This window comes from Brassica rapa, unplaced genomic scaffold, assembly GCF_000309985.2.
Source record: "Brassica rapa cultivar Chiifu-401-42 unplaced genomic scaffold, CAAS_Brap_v3.01 Scaffold0901, whole genome shotgun sequence".
NCBI classification, from domain to species: Eukaryota; Viridiplantae; Streptophyta; class Magnoliopsida; order Brassicales; family Brassicaceae; genus Brassica; species Brassica rapa.
Genome location: NW_022610837.1, coordinates 1 through 17,796, shown reverse-complemented (window position 1 = coordinate 17,796; position 17,796 = coordinate 1). Strand labels below are relative to the sequence as shown.

General features: G+C 47.4%; 35 non-coding genes and 1 pseudogene across 35 annotated transcripts; all 36 read left to right on the top strand.

Moving 5' to 3' along the window:
* The first annotated feature begins 234 nt into the window (after positions 1-234).
* On the top strand, positions 235-353 carry LOC117131376. The gene has a single exon (XR_004454570.1). It is a non-coding gene; the product is annotated as a 5S ribosomal RNA (ribosomal RNA).
* Positions 354-730: 377 nt separating this feature from the next.
* LOC117131375 lies at positions 731-849 on the top strand. Its single transcript, XR_004454569.1, has one exon. It is a non-coding gene; the product is annotated as a 5S ribosomal RNA (ribosomal RNA).
* Positions 850-1,226: 377 nt separating this feature from the next.
* LOC117131374 lies at positions 1,227-1,345 on the top strand. The gene has a single exon (XR_004454568.1). It is a non-coding gene; the product is annotated as a 5S ribosomal RNA (ribosomal RNA).
* A 377-nt stretch (positions 1,346-1,722) lies between these two features.
* LOC117131373 lies at positions 1,723-1,841 on the top strand. The gene has a single exon (XR_004454567.1). It is a non-coding gene; the product is annotated as a 5S ribosomal RNA (ribosomal RNA).
* Positions 1,842-2,219: 378 nt separating this feature from the next.
* Positions 2,220-2,338, top strand: LOC117131372. The gene has a single exon (XR_004454566.1). It is a non-coding gene; the product is annotated as a 5S ribosomal RNA (ribosomal RNA).
* Positions 2,339-2,716: 378 nt separating this feature from the next.
* Positions 2,717-2,835, top strand: LOC117131371. The gene has a single exon (XR_004454565.1). It is a non-coding gene; the product is annotated as a 5S ribosomal RNA (ribosomal RNA).
* A 377-nt stretch (positions 2,836-3,212) lies between these two features.
* On the top strand, positions 3,213-3,331 carry LOC117131370. The gene has a single exon (XR_004454564.1). It is a non-coding gene; the product is annotated as a 5S ribosomal RNA (ribosomal RNA).
* Positions 3,332-3,709: 378 nt separating this feature from the next.
* Positions 3,710-3,828, top strand: LOC117131369. The gene has a single exon (XR_004454563.1). It is a non-coding gene; the product is annotated as a 5S ribosomal RNA (ribosomal RNA).
* Positions 3,829-4,206: 378 nt separating this feature from the next.
* LOC117131368 lies at positions 4,207-4,325 on the top strand. Its single transcript, XR_004454562.1, has one exon. It is a non-coding gene; the product is annotated as a 5S ribosomal RNA (ribosomal RNA).
* A 377-nt stretch (positions 4,326-4,702) lies between these two features.
* Positions 4,703-4,821, top strand: LOC117131366. Its single transcript, XR_004454560.1, has one exon. It is a non-coding gene; the product is annotated as a 5S ribosomal RNA (ribosomal RNA).
* Positions 4,822-5,199: 378 nt separating this feature from the next.
* On the top strand, positions 5,200-5,318 carry LOC117131365. The gene has a single exon (XR_004454559.1). It is a non-coding gene; the product is annotated as a 5S ribosomal RNA (ribosomal RNA).
* Positions 5,319-5,695: 377 nt separating this feature from the next.
* On the top strand, positions 5,696-5,814 carry LOC117131364. The gene has a single exon (XR_004454558.1). It is a non-coding gene; the product is annotated as a 5S ribosomal RNA (ribosomal RNA).
* A 377-nt stretch (positions 5,815-6,191) lies between these two features.
* LOC117131363 lies at positions 6,192-6,310 on the top strand. Its single transcript, XR_004454557.1, has one exon. It is a non-coding gene; the product is annotated as a 5S ribosomal RNA (ribosomal RNA).
* Positions 6,311-6,687: 377 nt separating this feature from the next.
* LOC117131362 lies at positions 6,688-6,806 on the top strand. The gene has a single exon (XR_004454556.1). It is a non-coding gene; the product is annotated as a 5S ribosomal RNA (ribosomal RNA).
* A 378-nt stretch (positions 6,807-7,184) lies between these two features.
* Positions 7,185-7,304, top strand: LOC117131353. Its single transcript, XR_004454548.1, has one exon. It is a non-coding gene; the product is annotated as a 5S ribosomal RNA (ribosomal RNA).
* A 377-nt stretch (positions 7,305-7,681) lies between these two features.
* LOC117131358 lies at positions 7,682-7,800 on the top strand. The gene has a single exon (XR_004454553.1). It is a non-coding gene; the product is annotated as a 5S ribosomal RNA (ribosomal RNA).
* A 378-nt stretch (positions 7,801-8,178) lies between these two features.
* LOC117131345 lies at positions 8,179-8,297 on the top strand. The gene has a single exon (XR_004454540.1). It is a non-coding gene; the product is annotated as a 5S ribosomal RNA (ribosomal RNA).
* Positions 8,298-8,672: 375 nt separating this feature from the next.
* LOC117131343 lies at positions 8,673-8,791 on the top strand. Its single transcript, XR_004454538.1, has one exon. It is a non-coding gene; the product is annotated as a 5S ribosomal RNA (ribosomal RNA).
* A 376-nt stretch (positions 8,792-9,167) lies between these two features.
* Positions 9,168-9,286, top strand: LOC117131347. Its single transcript, XR_004454542.1, has one exon. It is a non-coding gene; the product is annotated as a 5S ribosomal RNA (ribosomal RNA).
* A 377-nt stretch (positions 9,287-9,663) lies between these two features.
* On the top strand, positions 9,664-9,782 carry LOC117131336. Its single transcript, XR_004454531.1, has one exon. It is a non-coding gene; the product is annotated as a 5S ribosomal RNA (ribosomal RNA).
* A 377-nt stretch (positions 9,783-10,159) lies between these two features.
* Positions 10,160-10,278, top strand: LOC117131325. Its single transcript, XR_004454520.1, has one exon. It is a non-coding gene; the product is annotated as a 5S ribosomal RNA (ribosomal RNA).
* Positions 10,279-10,655: 377 nt separating this feature from the next.
* LOC117131314 lies at positions 10,656-10,774 on the top strand. Its single transcript, XR_004454509.1, has one exon. It is a non-coding gene; the product is annotated as a 5S ribosomal RNA (ribosomal RNA).
* Positions 10,775-11,151: 377 nt separating this feature from the next.
* Positions 11,152-11,270, top strand: LOC117131348. The gene has a single exon (XR_004454543.1). It is a non-coding gene; the product is annotated as a 5S ribosomal RNA (ribosomal RNA).
* A 374-nt stretch (positions 11,271-11,644) lies between these two features.
* Positions 11,645-11,763, top strand: LOC117131400. Its single transcript, XR_004454594.1, has one exon. It is a non-coding gene; the product is annotated as a 5S ribosomal RNA (ribosomal RNA).
* A 376-nt stretch (positions 11,764-12,139) lies between these two features.
* Positions 12,140-12,258, top strand: LOC117131389. Its single transcript, XR_004454583.1, has one exon. It is a non-coding gene; the product is annotated as a 5S ribosomal RNA (ribosomal RNA).
* A 375-nt stretch (positions 12,259-12,633) lies between these two features.
* Positions 12,634-12,752, top strand: LOC117131378. The gene has a single exon (XR_004454572.1). It is a non-coding gene; the product is annotated as a 5S ribosomal RNA (ribosomal RNA).
* A 384-nt stretch (positions 12,753-13,136) lies between these two features.
* Positions 13,137-13,254, top strand: LOC117131352. Its single transcript, XR_004454547.1, has one exon. It is a non-coding gene; the product is annotated as a 5S ribosomal RNA (ribosomal RNA).
* A 375-nt stretch (positions 13,255-13,629) lies between these two features.
* LOC117131359 lies at positions 13,630-13,752 on the top strand. Its single transcript, XR_004454554.1, has one exon. It is a non-coding gene; the product is annotated as a 5S ribosomal RNA (ribosomal RNA).
* A 376-nt stretch (positions 13,753-14,128) lies between these two features.
* On the top strand, positions 14,129-14,247 carry LOC117131367. Its single transcript, XR_004454561.1, has one exon. It is a non-coding gene; the product is annotated as a 5S ribosomal RNA (ribosomal RNA).
* A 377-nt stretch (positions 14,248-14,624) lies between these two features.
* Positions 14,625-14,742, top strand: LOC117131355. Its single transcript, XR_004454550.1, has one exon. It is a non-coding gene; the product is annotated as a 5S ribosomal RNA (ribosomal RNA).
* Positions 14,743-15,116: 374 nt separating this feature from the next.
* On the top strand, positions 15,117-15,237 carry LOC117131354. Its single transcript, XR_004454549.1, has one exon. It is a non-coding gene; the product is annotated as a 5S ribosomal RNA (ribosomal RNA).
* A 379-nt stretch (positions 15,238-15,616) lies between these two features.
* LOC117131308 lies at positions 15,617-15,735 on the top strand. Its single transcript, XR_004454503.1, has one exon. It is a non-coding gene; the product is annotated as a 5S ribosomal RNA (ribosomal RNA).
* A 378-nt stretch (positions 15,736-16,113) lies between these two features.
* LOC117131360 lies at positions 16,114-16,233 on the top strand. The gene has a single exon (XR_004454555.1). It is a non-coding gene; the product is annotated as a 5S ribosomal RNA (ribosomal RNA).
* Positions 16,234-16,611: 378 nt separating this feature from the next.
* On the top strand, positions 16,612-16,730 carry LOC117131361 (annotated as a pseudogene).
* A 382-nt stretch (positions 16,731-17,112) lies between these two features.
* LOC117131357 lies at positions 17,113-17,231 on the top strand. The gene has a single exon (XR_004454552.1). It is a non-coding gene; the product is annotated as a 5S ribosomal RNA (ribosomal RNA).
* Positions 17,232-17,602: 371 nt separating this feature from the next.
* Positions 17,603-17,721, top strand: LOC117131346. Its single transcript, XR_004454541.1, has one exon. It is a non-coding gene; the product is annotated as a 5S ribosomal RNA (ribosomal RNA).
* The last annotated feature ends 75 nt before the right edge of the window (positions 17,722-17,796 follow it).

Below are 17,796 nucleotides of genomic sequence, written 5' to 3'. Positions count from 1 at the left end.
TTTTTCGGGCTCAAATTCAGCCGTTTTGACCCTCAAACGGGCTGCGGAAAGTTATGGCACGTAAAAAAGATCGAAAGCGGATTCTCAAGGTGTTTTTGATGCTTTCTTAACGCCGTTAACCTCGATGCACTTTTTCGCTCGAAACAAAACGGCAAGAAAATCATGCGCGCCCCACGGCCTTACACTTGGATTGGCCGCGAAAAGGATATATAGAAACGAGAGTGATGTACTGTCGGGTGCGATCATACCAGCACTAATGCACCGGATCCCATCAGAACTCCGCAGTTAAGCGTGCTTGGGCGAGAGTAGTACTAGGATGGGTGACCTCCCGGGAAGTCCTCGTGTTGCACCCCTTTTTATTTTTTAATTTTTTTTTAGCCTAAAACGAGTCTAAACTTGAAAACCCATAACTTTTGAACCGTGAGGAACTACGTCGCCCATAGCACCATTTCGGAAAGCCCCAGAAACCATAATGGGCGGTGAATAGGGGGCGCAATTTTTCGGGCTCAAATTCAGCCGTTTTGACCCTCAAACGGGCTGCGGAAAGTTATGGCACGTAAAAAAGATCGAAAGCGGATTCTCAAGGTGTTTTTGATGCTTTCTTAACGCCGTTAACCTCGATGCACTTTTTCGCTCGAAACAAAACGGCAAGAAAATCATGCGCGCCCCACGGCCTTACACTTGGATTGGCCGCGAAAAGGATATATAGAAACGAGAGTGATGTACTGTCGGGTGCGATCATACCAGCACTAATGCACCGGATCCCATCAGAACTCCGCAGTTAAGCGTGCTTGGGCGAGAGTAGTACTAGGATGGGTGACCTCCCGGGAAGTCCTCGTGTTGCACCCCTTTTTATTTTTTAATTTTTTTTTAGCCTAAAACGAGTCTAAACTTGAAAACCCATAACTTTTGAACCGTGAGGAACTACGTCGCCCATAGCACCATTTCGGAAAGCCCCAGAAACCATAATGGGCGGTGAATAGGGGGCGCAATTTTTCGGGCTCAAATTCAGCCGTTTTGACCCTCAAACGGGCTGCGGAAAGTTATGGCACGTAAAAAAGATCGAAAGCGGATTCTCAAGGTGTTTTTGATGCTTTCTTAACGCCGTTAACCTCGATGCACTTTTTCGCTCGAAACAAAACGGCAAGAAAATCATGCGCGCCCCACGGCCTTACACTTGGATTGGCCGCGAAAAGGATATATAGAAACGAGAGTGATGTACTGTCGGGTGCGATCATACCAGCACTAATGCACCGGATCCCATCAGAACTCCGCAGTTAAGCGTGCTTGGGCGAGAGTAGTACTAGGATGGGTGACCTCCCGGGAAGTCCTCGTGTTGCACCCCTTTTTATTTTTTAATTTTTTTTAGCCTAAAACGAGTCTAAACTTGAAAACCTCATAACTTTTGAACCGTGAGGAACTACGTCGCCCATAGCACCATTTCGGAAAGCCCCAGAAACCATAATGGGCGGTGAATAGGGGGCGCAATTTTTCGGGCTCAAATTCAGCCGTTTTGACCCTCAAACGGGCTGCGGAAAGTTATGGCACGTAAAAAAGATCGAAAGCGGATTCTCAAGGTGTTTTTGATGCTTTCTTAACGCCGTTAACCTCGATGCACTTTTTCGCTCGAAACAAAACGGCAAGAAAATCATGCGCGCCCCACGGCCTTACACTTGGATTGGCCGCGAAAAGGATATATAGAAACGAGAGTGATGTACTGTCGGGTGCGATCATACCAGCACTAATGCACCGGATCCCATCAGAACTCCGCAGTTAAGCGTGCTTGGGCGAGAGTAGTACTAGGATGGGTGACCTCCCGGGAAGTCCTCGTGTTGCACCCCTTTTTATTTTTTTTATTTTTTTTAGCCTAAAACGAGTCTAAACTTGAAAACCTCATAACTTTTGAACCGTGAGGAACTACGTCGCCCATAGCACCATTTCGGAAAGCCCCAGAAACCATAATGGGCGGTGAATAGGGGGCGCAATTTTTCGGGCTCAAATTCAGCCGTTTTGACCCTCAAACGGGCTGCGGAAAGTTATGGCACGTAAAAAAGATCGAAAGCGGATTCTCAAGGTGTTTTTGATGCTTTCTTAACGCCGTTAACCTCGATGCACTTTTTCGCTCGAAACAAAACGGCAAGAAAATCATGCGCGCCCCACGGCCTTACACTTGGATTGGCCGCGAAAAGGATATATAGAAACGAGAGTGATGTACTGTCGGGTGCGATCATACCAGCACTAATGCACCGGATCCCATCAGAACTCCGCAGTTAAGCGTGCTTGGGCGAGAGTAGTACTAGGATGGGTGACCTCCCGGGAAGTCCTCGTGTTGCACCCCTTTTTATTTTTTAATTTTTTTTTAGCCTAAAACGAGTCTAAACTTGAAAACCTCATAACTTTTGAACCGTGAGGAACTACGTCGCCCATAGCACCATTTCGGAAAGCCCCAGAAACCATAATGGGCGGTGAATAGGGGGCGCAATTTTTCGGGCTCAAATTCAGCCGTTTTGACCCTCAAACGGGCTGCGGAAAGTTATGGCACGTAAAAAAGATCGAAAGCGGATTCTCAAGGTGTTTTTGATGCTTTCTTAACGCCGTTAACCTCGATGCACTTTTTCGCTCGAAACAAAACGGCAAGAAAATCATGCGCGCCCCACGGCCTTACACTTGGATTGGCCGCGAAAAGGATATATAGAAACGAGAGTGATGTACTGACGGGTGCGATCATACCAGCACTAATGCACCGGATCCCATCAGAACTCCGCAGTTAAGCGTGCTTGGGCGAGAGTAGTACTAGGATGGGTGACCTCCCGGGAAGTCCTCGTGTTGCACCCCTTTTTATTTTTTAATTTTTTTTTAGCCTAAAACGAGTCTAAACTTGAAAACCTCATAACTTTTGAACCGTGAGGAACTACGTCGCCCATAGCACCATTTCGGAAGCCCCAGAAACCATAATGGGCGGTGAATAGGGGGCGCAATTTTTCGGGCTCAAATTCAGCCGTTTTGACCCTCAAACGGGCTGCGGAAAGTTATGGCACGTAAAAAAGATCGAAAGCGGATTCTCAAGGTGTTTTTGATGCTTTCTTAACGCCGTTAACCTCGATGCACTTTTTCGCTCGAAACAAAACGGCAAGAAAATCATGCGCGCCCCACGGCCTTACACTTGGATTGGCCGCGAAAAGGATATATAGAAACGAGAGTGATGTACTGACGGGTGCGATCATACCAGCACTAATGCACCGGATCCCATCAGAACTCCGCAGTTAAGCGTGCTTGGGCGAGAGTAGTACTAGGATGGGTGACCTCCCGGGAAGTCCTCGTGTTGCACCCCTTTTTATTTTTTAATTTTTTTTTAGCCTAAAACGAGTCTAAACTTGAAAACCTCATAACTTTTGAACCGTGAGGAACTACGTCGCCCATAGCACCATTTCGGAGAGCCCCAGAAACCATAATGGGCGGTGAATAGGGGGCGCAATTTTTCGGGCTCAAATTCAGCCGTTTTGACCCTCAAACGGGCTGCGGAAAGTTATGGCACGTAAAAAAGATCGAAAGCGGATTCTCAAGGTGTTTTTGATGCTTTCTTAACGCCGTTAACCTCGATGCACTTTTTCGCTCGAAACAAAACGGCAAGAAAATCATGCGCGCCCCACGGCCTTACACTTGGATTGGCCGCGAAAAGGATATATAGAAACGAGAGTGATGTACTGACGGGTGCGATCATACCAGCACTAATGCACCGGATCCCATCAGAACTCCGCAGTTAAGCGTGCTTGGGCGAGAGTAGTACTAGGATGGGTGACCTCCCGGGAAGTCCTCGTGTTGCACCCCTTTTTATTTTTTAATTTTTTTTTAGCCTAAAACGAGTCTAAACTTGAAAACCTCATAACTTTTGAACCGTGAGGAACTACGTCGCCCATAGCACCATTTCGAAAAGCCCCAGAAACCATAATGGGCGGTGAATAGGGGGCGCAATTTTTCGGGCTCAAATTCAGCCGTTTTGACCCTCAAACGGGCTGCGGAAAGTTATGGCACGTAAAAAAGATCGAAAGCGGATTCTCAAGGTGTTTTTGATGCTTTCTTAACGCCGTTAACCTCGATGCACTTTTTCGCTCGAAACAAAACGGCAAGAAAATCATGCGCGCCCCACGGCCTTACACTTGGATTGGCCGCGAAAAGGATATATAGAAACGAGAGTGATGTACTGACGGGTGCGATCATACCAGCACTAATGCACCGGATCCCATCAGAACTCCGCAGTTAAGCGTGCTTGGGCGAGAGTAGTACTAGGATGGGTGACCTCCCGGGAAGTCCTCGTGTTGCACCCCTTTTTATTTTTTAATTTTTTTTTAGCCTAAAACGAGTCTAAACTTGAAAACCTCATAACTTTTGAACCGTGAGGAACTACGTCGCCCATAGCACCATTTCGGAAGCCCCAGAAACCATAATGGGCGGTGAATAGGGGGCGCAATTTTTCGGGCTCAAATTCAGCCGTTTTGACCCTCAAACGGGCTGCGGAAAGTTATGGCACGTAAAAAAGATCGAAAGCGGATTCTCAAGGTGTTTTTGATGCTTTCTTAACGCCGTTAACCTCGATGCACTTTTTCGCTCGAAACAAAACGGCAAGAAAATCATGCGCGCCCCACGGCCTTACACTTGGATTGGCCGCGAAAAGGATATATAGAAACGAGAGTGATGTACTGACGGGTGCGATCATACCAGCACTAATGCACCGGATCCCATCAGAACTCCGCAGTTAAGCGTGCTTGGGCGAGAGTAGTACTAGGATGGGTGACCTCCCGGGAAGTCCTCGTGTTGCACCCCTTTTTATTTTTTAATTTTTTTTTAGCCTAAAACGAGTCTAAACTTGAAAACCTCATAACTTTTGAACCGTGAGGAACTACGTCGCCCATAGCACCATTTCGGAAAGCCCCAGAAACCATAATGGGCGGTGAATAGGGGGCGCAATTTTTCGGGCTCAAATTCAGCCGTTTTGACCCTCAAACGGGCTGCGGAAAGTTATGGCACGTAAAAAAGATCGAAAGCGGATTCTCAAGGTGTTTTTGATGCTTTCTTAACGCCGTTAACCTCGATGCACTTTTTCGCTCGAAACAAAACGGCAAGAAAATCATGCGCGCCCCACGGCCTTACACTTGGATTGGCCGCGAAAAGGATATATAGAAACGAGAGTGATGTACTGACGGGTGCGATCATACCAGCACTAATGCACCGGATCCCATCAGAACTCCGCAGTTAAGCGTGCTTGGGCGAGAGTAGTACTAGGATGGGTGACCTCCCGGGAAGTCCTCGTGTTGCACCCCTTTTTATTTTTTAATTTTTTTTAGCCTAAAACGAGTCTAAACTTGAAAACCTCATAACTTTTGAACCGTGAGGAACTACGTCGCCCATAGCACCATTTCGGAAAGCCCCAGAAACCATAATGGGCGGTGAATAGGGGGCGCAATTTTTCGGGCTCAAATTCAGCCGTTTTGACCCTCAAACGGGCTGCGGAAAGTTATGGCACGTAAAAAAGATCGAAAGCGGATTCTCAAGGTGTTTTTGATGCTTTCTTAACGCCGTTAACCTCGATGCACTTTTTCGCTCGAAACAAAACGGCAAGAAAATCATGCGCGCCCCACGGCCTTACACTTGGATTGGCCGCGAAAAGGATATATAGAAACGAGAGTGATGTACTGACGGGTGCGATCATACCAGCACTAATGCACCGGATCCCATCAGAACTCCGCAGTTAAGCGTGCTTGGGCGAGAGTAGTACTAGGATGGGTGACCTCCCGGGAAGTCCTCGTGTTGCACCCCTTTTTATTTTTTAATTTTTTTTTAGCCTAAAACGAGTCTAAACTTGAAAACCTCATAACTTTTGAACCGTGAGGAACTACGTCGCCCATAGCACCATTTCGGAAGCCCCAGAAACCATAATGGGCGGTGAATAGGGGGCGCAATTTTTCGGGCTCAAATTCAGCCGTTTTGACCCTCAAACGGGCTGCGGAAAGTTATGGCACGTAAAAAAGATCGAAAGCGGATTCTCAAGGTGTTTTTGATGCTTTCTTAACGCCGTTAACCTCGATGCACTTTTTCGCTCGAAACAAAACGGCAAGAAAATCATGCGCGCCCCACGGCCTTACACTTGGATTGGCCGCGAAAAGGATATATAGAAACGAGAGTGATGTACTGACGGGTGCGATCATACCAGCACTAATGCACCGGATCCCATCAGAACTCCGCAGTTAAGCGTGCTTGGGCGAGAGTAGTACTAGGATGGGTGACCTCCCGGGAAGTCCTCGTGTTGCACCCCTTTTTATTTTTTAATTTTTTTTAGCCTAAAACGAGTCTAAACTTGAAAACCTCATAACTTTTGAACCGTGAGGAACTACGTCGCCCATAGCACCATTTCGGAGAGCCCCAGAAACCATAATGGGCGGTGAATAGGGGGCGCAATTTTTCGGGCTCAAATTCAGCCGTTTTGACCCTCAAACGGGCTGCGGAAAGTTATGGCACGTAAAAAAGATCGAAAGCGGATTCTCAAGGTGTTTTTGATGCTTTCTTAACGCCGTTAACCTCGATGCACTTTTTCGCTCGAAACAAAACGGCAAGAAAATCATGCGCGCCCCACGGCCTTACACTTGGATTGGCCGCGAAAAGGATATATAGAAACGAGAGTGATGTACTGACGGGTGCGATCATACCAGCACTAATGCACCGGATCCCATCAGAACTCCGCAGTTAAGCGTGCTTGGGCGAGAGTAGTACTAGGATGGGTGACCTCCCGGGAAGTCCTCGTGTTGCACCCCTTTTTATTTTTTAATTTTTTTTTAGCCTAAAACGAGTCTAAACTTGAAAACCTCATAACTTTTGAACCGTGAGGAACTACGTCGCCCATAGCACCATTTCGGAGAGCCCCAGAAACCATAATGGGCGGTGAATAGGGGGCGCAATTTTTCGGGCTCAAATTCAGCCGTTTTGACCCTCAAACGGGCTGCGGAAAGTTATGGCACGTAAAAAAGATCGAAAGCGGATTCTCAAGGTGTTTTTGATGCTTTCTTAACGCCGTTAACCTCGATGCACTTTTTCGCTCGAAACAAAACGGCAAGAAAATCATGCGCGCCCCACGGCCTTACACTTGGATTGGCCGCGAAAAGGATATATAGAAACGAGAGTGATGTACTGACGGGTGCGATCATACCAGCACTAATGCACCGGATCCCATCAGAACTCCGCAGTTAAGCGTGCTTGGGCGGAGAGTAGTACTAGGATGGGTGACCTCCCGGGAAGTCCTCGTGTTGCACCCCTTTTTATTTTTTAATTTTTTTTAGCCTAAAACGAGTCTAAACTTGAAAACCTCATAACTTTTGAACCGTGAGGAACTACGTCGCCCATAGCACCATTTCGGAGAGCCCCAGAAACCATAATGGGCGGTGAATAGGGGGCGCAATTTTTCGGGCTCAAATTCAGCCGTTTTGACCCTCAAACGGGCTGCGGAAAGTTATGGCACGTAAAAAAGATCGAAAGCGGATTCTCAAGGTGTTTTTGATGCTTTCTTAACGCCGTTAACCTCGATGCACTTTTTCGCTCGAAACAAAACGGCAAGAAAATCATGCGCGCCCCACGGCCTTACACTTGGATTGGCCGCGAAAAGGATATATAGAAACGAGAGTGATGTACTGACGGGTGCGATCATACCAGCACTAATGCACCGGATCCCATCAGAACTCCGCAGTTAAGCGTGCTTGGGCGAGAGTAGTACTAGGATGGGTGACCTCCCGGGAAGTCCTCGTGTTGCACCCCTTTTTATTTTTTAATTTTTTTTTAGCCTAAAACGAGTCTAAACTTGAAAACCTCATAACTTTTGAACCGTGAGGAACTACGTCGCCCATAGCACCATTTCGGAGAGCCCCAGAAACCATAATGGGCGGTGAATAGGGGGCGCAATTTTTCGGGCTCAAATTCAGCCGTTTTGACCCTCAAACGGGCTGCGGAAAGTTATGGCACGTAAAAAAGATCGAAAGCGGATTCTCAAGGTGTTTTTGATGCTTTCTTAACGCCGTTAACCTCGATGCACTTTTTCGCTCGAAACAAAACGGCAAGAAAATCATGCGCGCCCCACGGCCTTACACTTGGATTGGCCGCGAAAAGGATATATAGAAACGAGAGTGATGTACTGTCGTGTGCGATCATACCAGCACTAATGCACCGGATCCCATCAGAACTCCGCAGTTAAGCGTGCTTGGGCGAGAGTAGTACTAGGATGGGTGACCTCCCGGGAAGTCCTCGTGTTGCACCCCTTTTTTTTTTAATTTTTTTTAGCCTAAAACGAGTCTAAACTTGAAAACCTCATAACTTTTGAACCGTGAGGAACTACGTCGCCCATAGCACCATTTCGGAGAGCCCCAGAAACCATAATGGGCGGGGAATAGGGGGCGCAATTTTTCGGGCTCAAATTCAGCCGTTTTGACCCTCAAACGGGCTGCGGAAAGTTATGTCACGTAAAAAAGATCGAAAGCGGATTCTCAAGGTGTTTTTGATGCTTTCTTAACGCCGTTAACCTCGATGCACTTTTTCGCTCGAAACAAAACGGCAAGAAAATCATGCGCGCCCCACGGCCTTACACTTGGATTGGCCGCGAAAAGGATATATAGAAACGAGAGTGATGTACTGACGGGTGCGATCATACCAGCACTAATGCACCGGATCCCATCAGAACTCCGCAGTTAAGCGTGCTTGGGCGAGAGTAGTACTAGGATGGGTGACCGCCCGGGAAGTCCTCGTGTTGCACCCCTTTTTATTTTTAATTTTTTTTAGCCTAAAACGAGTCTAAACTTGAAAACCTCATAACTTTTGAACCGTGAGGAACTACGTCGCCCATAGCACCATTTCGGAGAGCCCCAGAAACCATAATGGGCGGTGAATAGGGGGCGCAATTTTTCGGGCTCAAATTCAGCCGTTTTGACCCTCAAACGGGCTGCGGAAAGTTATGGCACGTAAAAAAGATCGAAAGCGGATTCTCAAGGTGTTTTTGATGCTTTCTTAACGCCGTTAACCTCGATGCACTTTTTCGCTCGAAACAAAACGGCAAGAAAATCATGCGCGCCCCACGGCCTTACACTTGGATTGGCCGCGAAAAGGATATATAGAAACGAGAGTGATGTACTGACGGGTGCGATCATACCAGCACTAATGCACCGGATCCCATCAGAACTCCGCAGTTAAGCGTGCTTGGGCGAGAGTAGTACTAGGATGGGTGACCTCCCGGGAAGTCCTCGTGTTGCACCCCTTTTTATTTTTTAATTTTTTTTAGCCTAAAACGAGTCTAAACTTGAAAACCTCATAACTTTTGAACCGTGAGGAACTACGTCGCCCATAGCACCATTTCGGAGAGCCCCAGAAACCATAATGGGCGGTGAATAGGGGGCGCAATTTTTCGGGCTCAAATTCAGCCGTTTTGACCCTCAAACGGGCTGCGGAAAGTTATGGCACGTAAAAAAGATCGAAAGCGGATTCTCAAGGTGTTTTTGATGCTTTCTTAACGCCGTTAACCTCGATGCACTTTTTCGCTCGAAACAAAACGGCAAGAAAATCATGCGCGCCCCACGGCCTTACACTTGGATTGGCCGCGAAAAGGATATATAGAAACGAGAGTGATGTACTGACGGGTGCGATCATACCAGCACTAATGCACCGGATCCCATCAGAACTCCGCAGTTAAGCGTGCTTGGGCGAGAGTAGTACTAGGATGGGTGACCTCCCGGGAAGTCCTCGTGTTGCACCCCTTTTATTTTTTAATTTTTTTTTAGCCTAAAACGAGTCTAAACTTGAAAACCTCATAACTTTTGAACCGTGAGGAACTACGTCGCCCATAGCACCATTTCGGAGAGCCCCAGAAACCATAATGGGCGGTGAATAGGGGGCGCAATTTTTCGGGCTCAAATTCAGCCGTTTTGACCCTCAAACGGGCTGCGGAAAGTTATGGCACGTAAAAAAGATCGAAAGCGGATTCTCAAGGTGTTTTTGATGCTTTCTTAACGCCGTTAACCTCGATGCACTTTTTCGCTCGAAAAAAAACGGCAAGAAAATCATGCGCGCCCCACGGCCTTACACTTGGATTGGCCGCGAAAAGGATATATAGAAACGAGAGTGATGTACTGACGGGTGCGATCATACCAGCACTAATGCACCGGATCCCATCAGAACTCCGCAGTTAAGCGTGCTTGGGCGAGAGTAGTACTAGGATGGGTGACCTCCCGGGAAGTCCTCGTGTTGCACCCCTTTTATTTTTTAATTTTTTTTTAGCCTAAAACGAGTCTAAACTTGAAAACCTCATAACTTTTGAACCGTGAGGAACTACGTCGCCCATAGCACCATTTCGGAGAGCCCCAGAAACCATAATGGGCGGTGAATAGGGGGCGCAATTTTTCGGGCTCAAATTCAGCCGTTTTGACCCTCAAACGGGCTGCGGAAAGTTATGGCACGTAAAAAAGATCGAAAGCGGATTCTCAAGGTGTTTTTGATGCTTTCTTAACGCCGTTAACCTCGATGCACTTTTTCGCTCGAAACAAAACGGCAAGAAAATCATGCGCGCCCCACGGCCTTACACTTGGATTGGCCGCGAAAAGGATATATAGAAACGAGAGTGATGTACTGACGGGTGCGATCATACCAGCACTAATGCACCGGATCCCATCAGAACTCCGCAGTTAAGCGTGCTTGGGCGAGAGTAGTACTAGGATGGGTGACCTCCCGGGAAGTCCTCGTGTTGCACCCCTTTTTATTTTTTAATTTTTTTTAGCCTAAAACGAGTCTAAACTTGAAAACCTCATAACTTTTGAACCGTGAGGAACTACGTCGCCCATAGCACCATTTCGGAAAGCCCCAGAAACCATAATGGGCGGTGAATAGGGGGCGCAATTTTTCGGGCTCAAATTCAGCCGTTTTGACCCTCAAACGGGCTGCGGAAAGTTATGGCACGTAAAAAAGATCGAAAGCGGATTCTCAAGGTGTTTTTGATGCTTTCTTAACGCCGTTAACCTCGATGCACTTTTTCGCTCGAAACAAAACGGCAAGAAAATCATGCGCGCCCCACGGCCTTACACTTGGATTGGCCGCGAAAGGATATATAGAAACGAGAGTGAGTGTACTGACGGGTGCGATCATACCAGCACTAATGCACCGGATCCCATCAGAACTCCGCAGTTAAGCGTGCTTGGGCGAGAGTAGTACTAGGATGGGTGACCTCCCGGGAAGTCCTCGTGTTGCCCCCCTTTTTTTTTTAATTTTTTTTTAGCTAAAACGAGTCTAAACGTGAAAACCCATAACTTTTGAACCGTGAGGAACTACGTCGCCCATAGCACCATTTCGGAAAGCCCCAGAAACCATAATGGGCGGTGAATAGGGGGCGCAATTTTTCGGGCTCAAATTCAGCCGTTTTGACCCTCAAACGGGCTGCGGAAAGTTATGGCACGTAAAAAAGATCGAAAGCGGATTCTCAAGGTGTTTTTGATGCTTTCTTAACGCCGTTAACCTCGATGCACTTTTTCGCTCGAAACAAAACGGCAAGAAAATCATGCGCGCCCCACGGCCTTACACTTGGATTGGCCGCGAAAAGGATATATAGAAACGAGAGTGATGTACTGACGGGTGCGATCATACCAGCACTAATGCACCGGATCCCATCAGAACTCCGCAGTTAAGCGTGCTTGGGCGAGAGTAGTACTAGGATGGGTGACCTCCCGGGAAGTCCTCGTGTTGCACCCCTTTTATTTTAATTTTTTTTTAGCCTAAAACGAGTCTAAACTTGAAAACCTCATAACTTTTGAACCGTGAGGAACTACGTCGCCCATAGCACCATTTCGGAAAGCCCCAGAAACCATAATGGGCGGTGAATAGGGGGCGCAATTTTTCGGGCTCAAATTCAGCCGTTTTGACCCTCAGACGGGCTGCGGAAAGTTATGGCACGTAAAAAAGATCGAAAGCGGATTCTCAAGGTGTTTTTGATGCTTTCTTAACGCCGTTAACCTCGATGCACTTTTTCGCTCGAAACAAAACGGCAAGAAAATCATGCGCGCCCCACGGCCTTACACTTGGATTGGCCCGCGAAAAGGATATATAGAAACGAGAGTGATGTACTGACGGGTGCGATCATACCAGCACTAATGCACCGGATCCCATCAGAACTCCGCAGTTAAGCGTGCTTGGGCGAGAGTAGTACTAGGATGGGTGACCTCCCGGGAAGTCCTCGTGTTGCACCCCTTTTTATTTTAATTTTTTTTAGCCTAAAACGAGTCTAAACTTGAAAACCTCATAACTTTTGAACCGTGAGGAACTACGTCGCCCATAGCACCATTTCGGAAAGCCCCAGAAACCATAATGGGCGGTGAATAGGGGGCGCAATTTTTCGGGCTCAAATTCAGCCGTTTTGACCCTCAAACGGGCTGCGGAAAGTTATGGCACGTAAAAAAGATCGAAAGCGGATTCTCAAGGTGTTTTTGATGCTTTCTTAACGCCGTTAACCTCGATGCACTTTTTCGCTCGAAACAAAACGGCAAGAAAATCATGCGCGCCCCACGGCCTTACACTTGGATTGGCCGCGAAAAGGATATATAGAAACGAGAGTGATGTACTGACGGGTGCGATCATACCAGCACTAATGCACCGGATCCCATCAGAACTCCGCAGTTAAGCGTGCTTGGGCGAGAGTAGTACTAGGATGGGTGACCTCCCGGGAAGTCCTCGTGTTGCACCCCTTTTATTTTTTAATTTTTTTTTAGCCTAAAACGAGTCTAAACTTGAAAACCCCATAACTTTTGAACCGTGAGGAACTACGTCGCCCATAGCACCATTTCGGAAAGCCCCAGAAACCATAATGGGCGGTGAATAGGGGGCGCAATTTTTCGGGCTCAAATTCAGCCGTTTTGACCCTCAAACGGGCTGCGGAAAGGGAAAGTTATGGCACGTAAAAAAGATCGAAAGCGGATTCTCAAGGTGTTTTTGATGCTTTCTTAACGCCGTTAACCTCGATGCACTTTTTCGCTCGAAAACAAAACGGCAAGAAAATCATGCGCGCCCCACGGCCTTACACTTGGATTGGCCGCGAAAAGGATATATAGAAACGAGAGTGATGTACTGACGGGTGCGATCATACCAGCACTAATGCACCGGATCCCATCAGAACTCCGCAGTTAAGCGTGCTTGGGCGAGAGTAGTACTAGGATGGGTGACCTCCGGGAAGTCCTCGTGTTGCACCCTTTTTATTTTTTTATTTTTTTTTTAGCCTAAAACGAGTCTAAACTTGAAAACCTCATAACTTTGAACCGTGAGGAACTACGTCGCCCATAGCACCATTTCGGAAAGCCCCAGAAACCATAATGGGCGGTGAATAGGGGGCGCAATTTTTCGGGCTCAAATTCAGCCGTTTTGACCCTCAAACGGGCTGCGGAAAGTTATGGCACGTAAAAAAGATCGAAAGCGGATTCTCAAGGTGTTTTTGATGCTTTCTTAACGCCGTTAACCTCGATGCACTTTTTCGCTCGAAAAAACGGCAAGAAAATCATGCGCGCCCCACGGCCTTACACTTGGATTGGCCGCGAAAAGGATATATAGAAACGAGAGTGATGTACTGACGGGTGCGATCATACCAGCACTAATGCACCGGATCCCATCAGAACTCCGCAGTTAAGCGTGCTTGGGCGAGAGAGAGTAGTACTAGGATGGGTGACCTCCCGGGAAGTCCTCGTGTTGCACCCCTTTTTATTTTTTAATTTTTTTTAGCCTAAAACGAGTCTAAACTTGAAAACCTCCATAACTTTTGAACCGTGAGGAACTACGTCGCCCATAGCACCATTTCGGAAAGCCCCAGAAACCATAATGGGCGGTGAATAGGGGGCGCAATTTTTCGGGCTCAAATTCAGCCGTTTTGACCCTCAAACGGGCTGCGGAAAGTTATGGCACGTAAAAAGATCGAAAGCGGATCTCAAGGTGTTTTTGATGCTTTCTTAACGCCGTTAACCTCGATGCACTTTTTCGCTCGAAACAAAACGGCAAGAAAATCATGCGCGCCCCACGGCCTTACACTTGGATTGGCCGCGAAAAGGATATATAGAAACGAGAGTGATGTACTGACGGGTGCGATCATACCAGCACTAATGCACCGGATCCCATCAGAACTCCGCAGTTAAGCGTGCTTGGGCGAGAGTAGTACTAGGATGGGTGACCTCCCGGGAAGTCCTCGTGTTGCACCCCTTTTTATTTTTTAATTTTTTTTTTTGCCTAAAACGAGTCTAAACTTGAAAACCTCATAACTTTTGAACCGTGAGGAACTACGTCGCCCATAGCACCATTTCGGAGAGCCCCAGAAACCATAATGGGCGGTGAATAGGGGGCGCAATTTTTCGGGCTCAAATTCAGCCGTTTTGACCCTCAAACGGGCTGCGGAAAGTTATGGCACGTAAAAAAGATCGAAAGCGGATTCTCAAGGTGTTTTTGATGCTTTTAACGCCGTTAACCTCGATGCACTTTTTCGCTCGAAACAAAACGGCAAGAAAATCATGCGCGCCCCACGGCCTTACACTTGGATTGGCCGCGAAAAGGATATATAGAAACGAGAGTGATGTACTGACGGGTGCGATCATACCAGCACTAATGCACCGGATCCCATCAGAACTCCGCAGTAAGCGTGCTTGGGCGAGAGTAGTACTAGGATGGGTGACCTCCCGGGAAGTCCTCGTGTTGCACCCCTTTTTATTTTTTAATTTTTTTTAGCCTAAAACGAGTCTAAACTTGAAAACCTCATAACCTTTGAACCGTGAGGAACTACGTCGCCCATAGCACCATTTCGGAAGCCCCAGAAACCATAATGGGCGGTGAATAGGGGGCGCAATTTTTCGGGCTCAAATTCAGCCGTTTTGACCCTCAAACGGGCTGCGGAAAGTTATGGCACGTAAAAAAGATCGAAAGCGGATTCTCAAGGTGTTTTTGATGCTTTCTTAACGCCGTTAACCTCGATGCACTTTTTCGCTCGAAACAAAACGGCAAGAAAATCATGCGCGCCCACGGCCTTACACTTGGATTGGCGCGAAAAGGATATATAGAAACGAGAGTGATGTACTGACGGGTGCGATCATACCAGCACTAATGCACCGGATCCCATCAGAACTCCGCAGTTAAGCGTGCTTGGGCGAGAGAGTAGTACTAGGATGGGTGACCTCCCGGGAAGTCCTCGTGTTGCACCCCTTTTTATTTTTTAATTTTTTTTTTAGCCTAAAACGAGTCTAAACTTGAAAACCTCATAACTTTTGAACCGTGAGGAACTACGTCGCCCATAGCACCATTTCGGAAAGCCCCAGAAACCATAATGGGCGGTGAATAGGGGGCGCAATTTTTCGGGCTCAAATTCAGCCGTTTTGACCCTCAAACGGGCTGCGGAAAGTTATGGCACGTAAAAAAGATCGAAAGCGGATTCTCAAGGTGTTTTTGATGCTTTCTTAACGCCGTTAACCTCGATGCACTTTTTCGCTCGAAACAAAACGGCAAGAAAATCATGCGCGCCCCACGGCCTTACACTTGGATTGGCCGCGAAAAGGATATATAGAAACGAGAGTGATGTACTGACGGGTGCGATCATACCAGCACTAATGCACCGGATCCCATCAGAACTCCGCAGTTAAGCGTGCTTGGGCGAGAGTAGTACTAGGATGGGTGACCTCCCGGGAAGTCCTCGTGTTGCACCCCTTTTTATTTTTTAATTTTTTTTTAGCCTAAAACGAGTCTAAACTTGAAAACCTCATAACTTTTGAACCGTGAGGAACTACGTCGCCCATAGCACCATTTCGGAAAGCCCCAGAAACCATAATGGGCGGTGAATAGGGGGCGCAATTTTTCGGGCTCAAATTCAGCCGTTTTGACCCTCAAACGGGCTGCGGAAAGTTATGGCACGTAAAAAAGATCGAAAGCGGATTCTCAAGGTGTTTTTGATGCTTTCTTAACGCCGTTAACCTCGATGCACTTTTTCGCTCGAAACAAAACGGCAAGAAAATCATGCGCGCCCCACGGCCTTACACTTGGATTGGCCGCGAAAAGGATATATAGAAACGAGAGTGATGTACTGACGGGTGCGATCATACCAGCACTAATGCACCGGATCCCATCAGAACTCCGCGCAGTTAAGCGTGCTTGGGCGAGAGTAGTACTAGGATGGGTGACCTCCGGGAAGTCCTCGTGTTGCACCCCTTTATTTTTTTAATTTTTTTTTAGCCTAAAACGAGTCTAAACTTGAAAACCTCATAACTTTTGAACCGTGGAGGAACTACGTCGCCCATAGCACCATTTCGGAAAGCCCCAGAAACCATAATGGGCGGGGTGAATAGGGGGCGCAATTTTTCGGGCTCAAATTCAGCCGTTTTGACCCTCAAACGGGCCTGCGGAAAGTTATGGCACGTAAAAAAGATCGAAAGCGGATTCTCAAGGGTTTTTTTGATGCTTTCTTAACGCCGTAACCTCGATGCACTTTTCGCTCGAAACAAAACGGCAAGAAAATCATGCGGCCCACGGCCTTACACTTGGATTGGCCGCGAAAAGGATATATAGAAACGAGAGTGATGTACTGACGGGTGCGATCATACCAGCACTAATGCACCGGATCCACAGAACTCCGCAGTTAAGCGTGCTTGGCGGCCGAGAGTAGTACTAGGATGGGTGACCTCCCGGGAAGTCCTCGTGTGCACCCTTTTATTTTTTAATTTTTTTTTAGCCTAAAAACGAGTCTAAACTTGAAAACCTCATAAATTTGAACCGTGAGGAACTACGTCGCCCATAGCACCATTTCGGAAGCCCCAGAAACCATAATGGGCGGTGAGGCGGGTGAATAGGGGCGCAATTTTTCGGGCTCAAATTCAGCCGTTTTGACCCTCAAACGGGCTGCGGAAAGTTATGGCACGTAAAAAAGATCGAAAGCGGATTCTCAAGGTGTTTTTGATGCTTCTTAACGCCGTTAACCTCGATGCACTTTTCGCTCGAAACAAAAACGGCAAGAAAAATCATGCGCGCCCCACGGCCTTACACTTGGATGGCCGCGAAAAGGATATATAGAAACGAGAGAGATGTACTAGAAGGGGTGCTCATACCAGCACTAATGCACCGGATCCCATCAGAACTCCGCAGTTAAGCGTGCTTGGGCGAGAGTAGTACTAGGATGGGTGACCTCCCGGGAAGTCCTCGTGTTGCACCCCTTTTTATTTTTTAATTTTTTTTAGCTTAAAACGAGTCTAAACTTGAAAACCTCATAACTTTTGAACCGTGAGGAACTACGTCGCCCATAGCACCATTTCGGAAAGCCCCAGAAACCATAATGGGCGGTGAATAGGGGGCGCAATTTTCGGGCTCAAATTCAGCCGTTTTGACCCTCAAACGGGCTGCGGAAAGTTATGGCACGTAAAAAGATCGAAAGCGGATTCTCAAGGTGTTTTTGATGCTTTCTTAACGCCGTTACTCGATGCACTTTTTCGCTCGAAACAAACGGCAAGAAAAATCATGCGCCCCCACGGCTTACACTTGGATTGGCCGCGAAAAGGATATATAGAAACGAGAGTGATGTACTGACGGGTGCGATCATACCAGCACTAATGCACCGGATCCCATCAGAACTCCGCAGTTAAGCGTGCTTGGGCGAGAGTAGTACTAGGATGGGTGACCTCCCGGGAAGTCCTCGTGTTGCAACCCTTTTATTTTTTAATTTTTTTTTTGCCTAAAACGAGTCTAAACTTGAAAACCCCATAACTTTTGAACCGTGAGGAA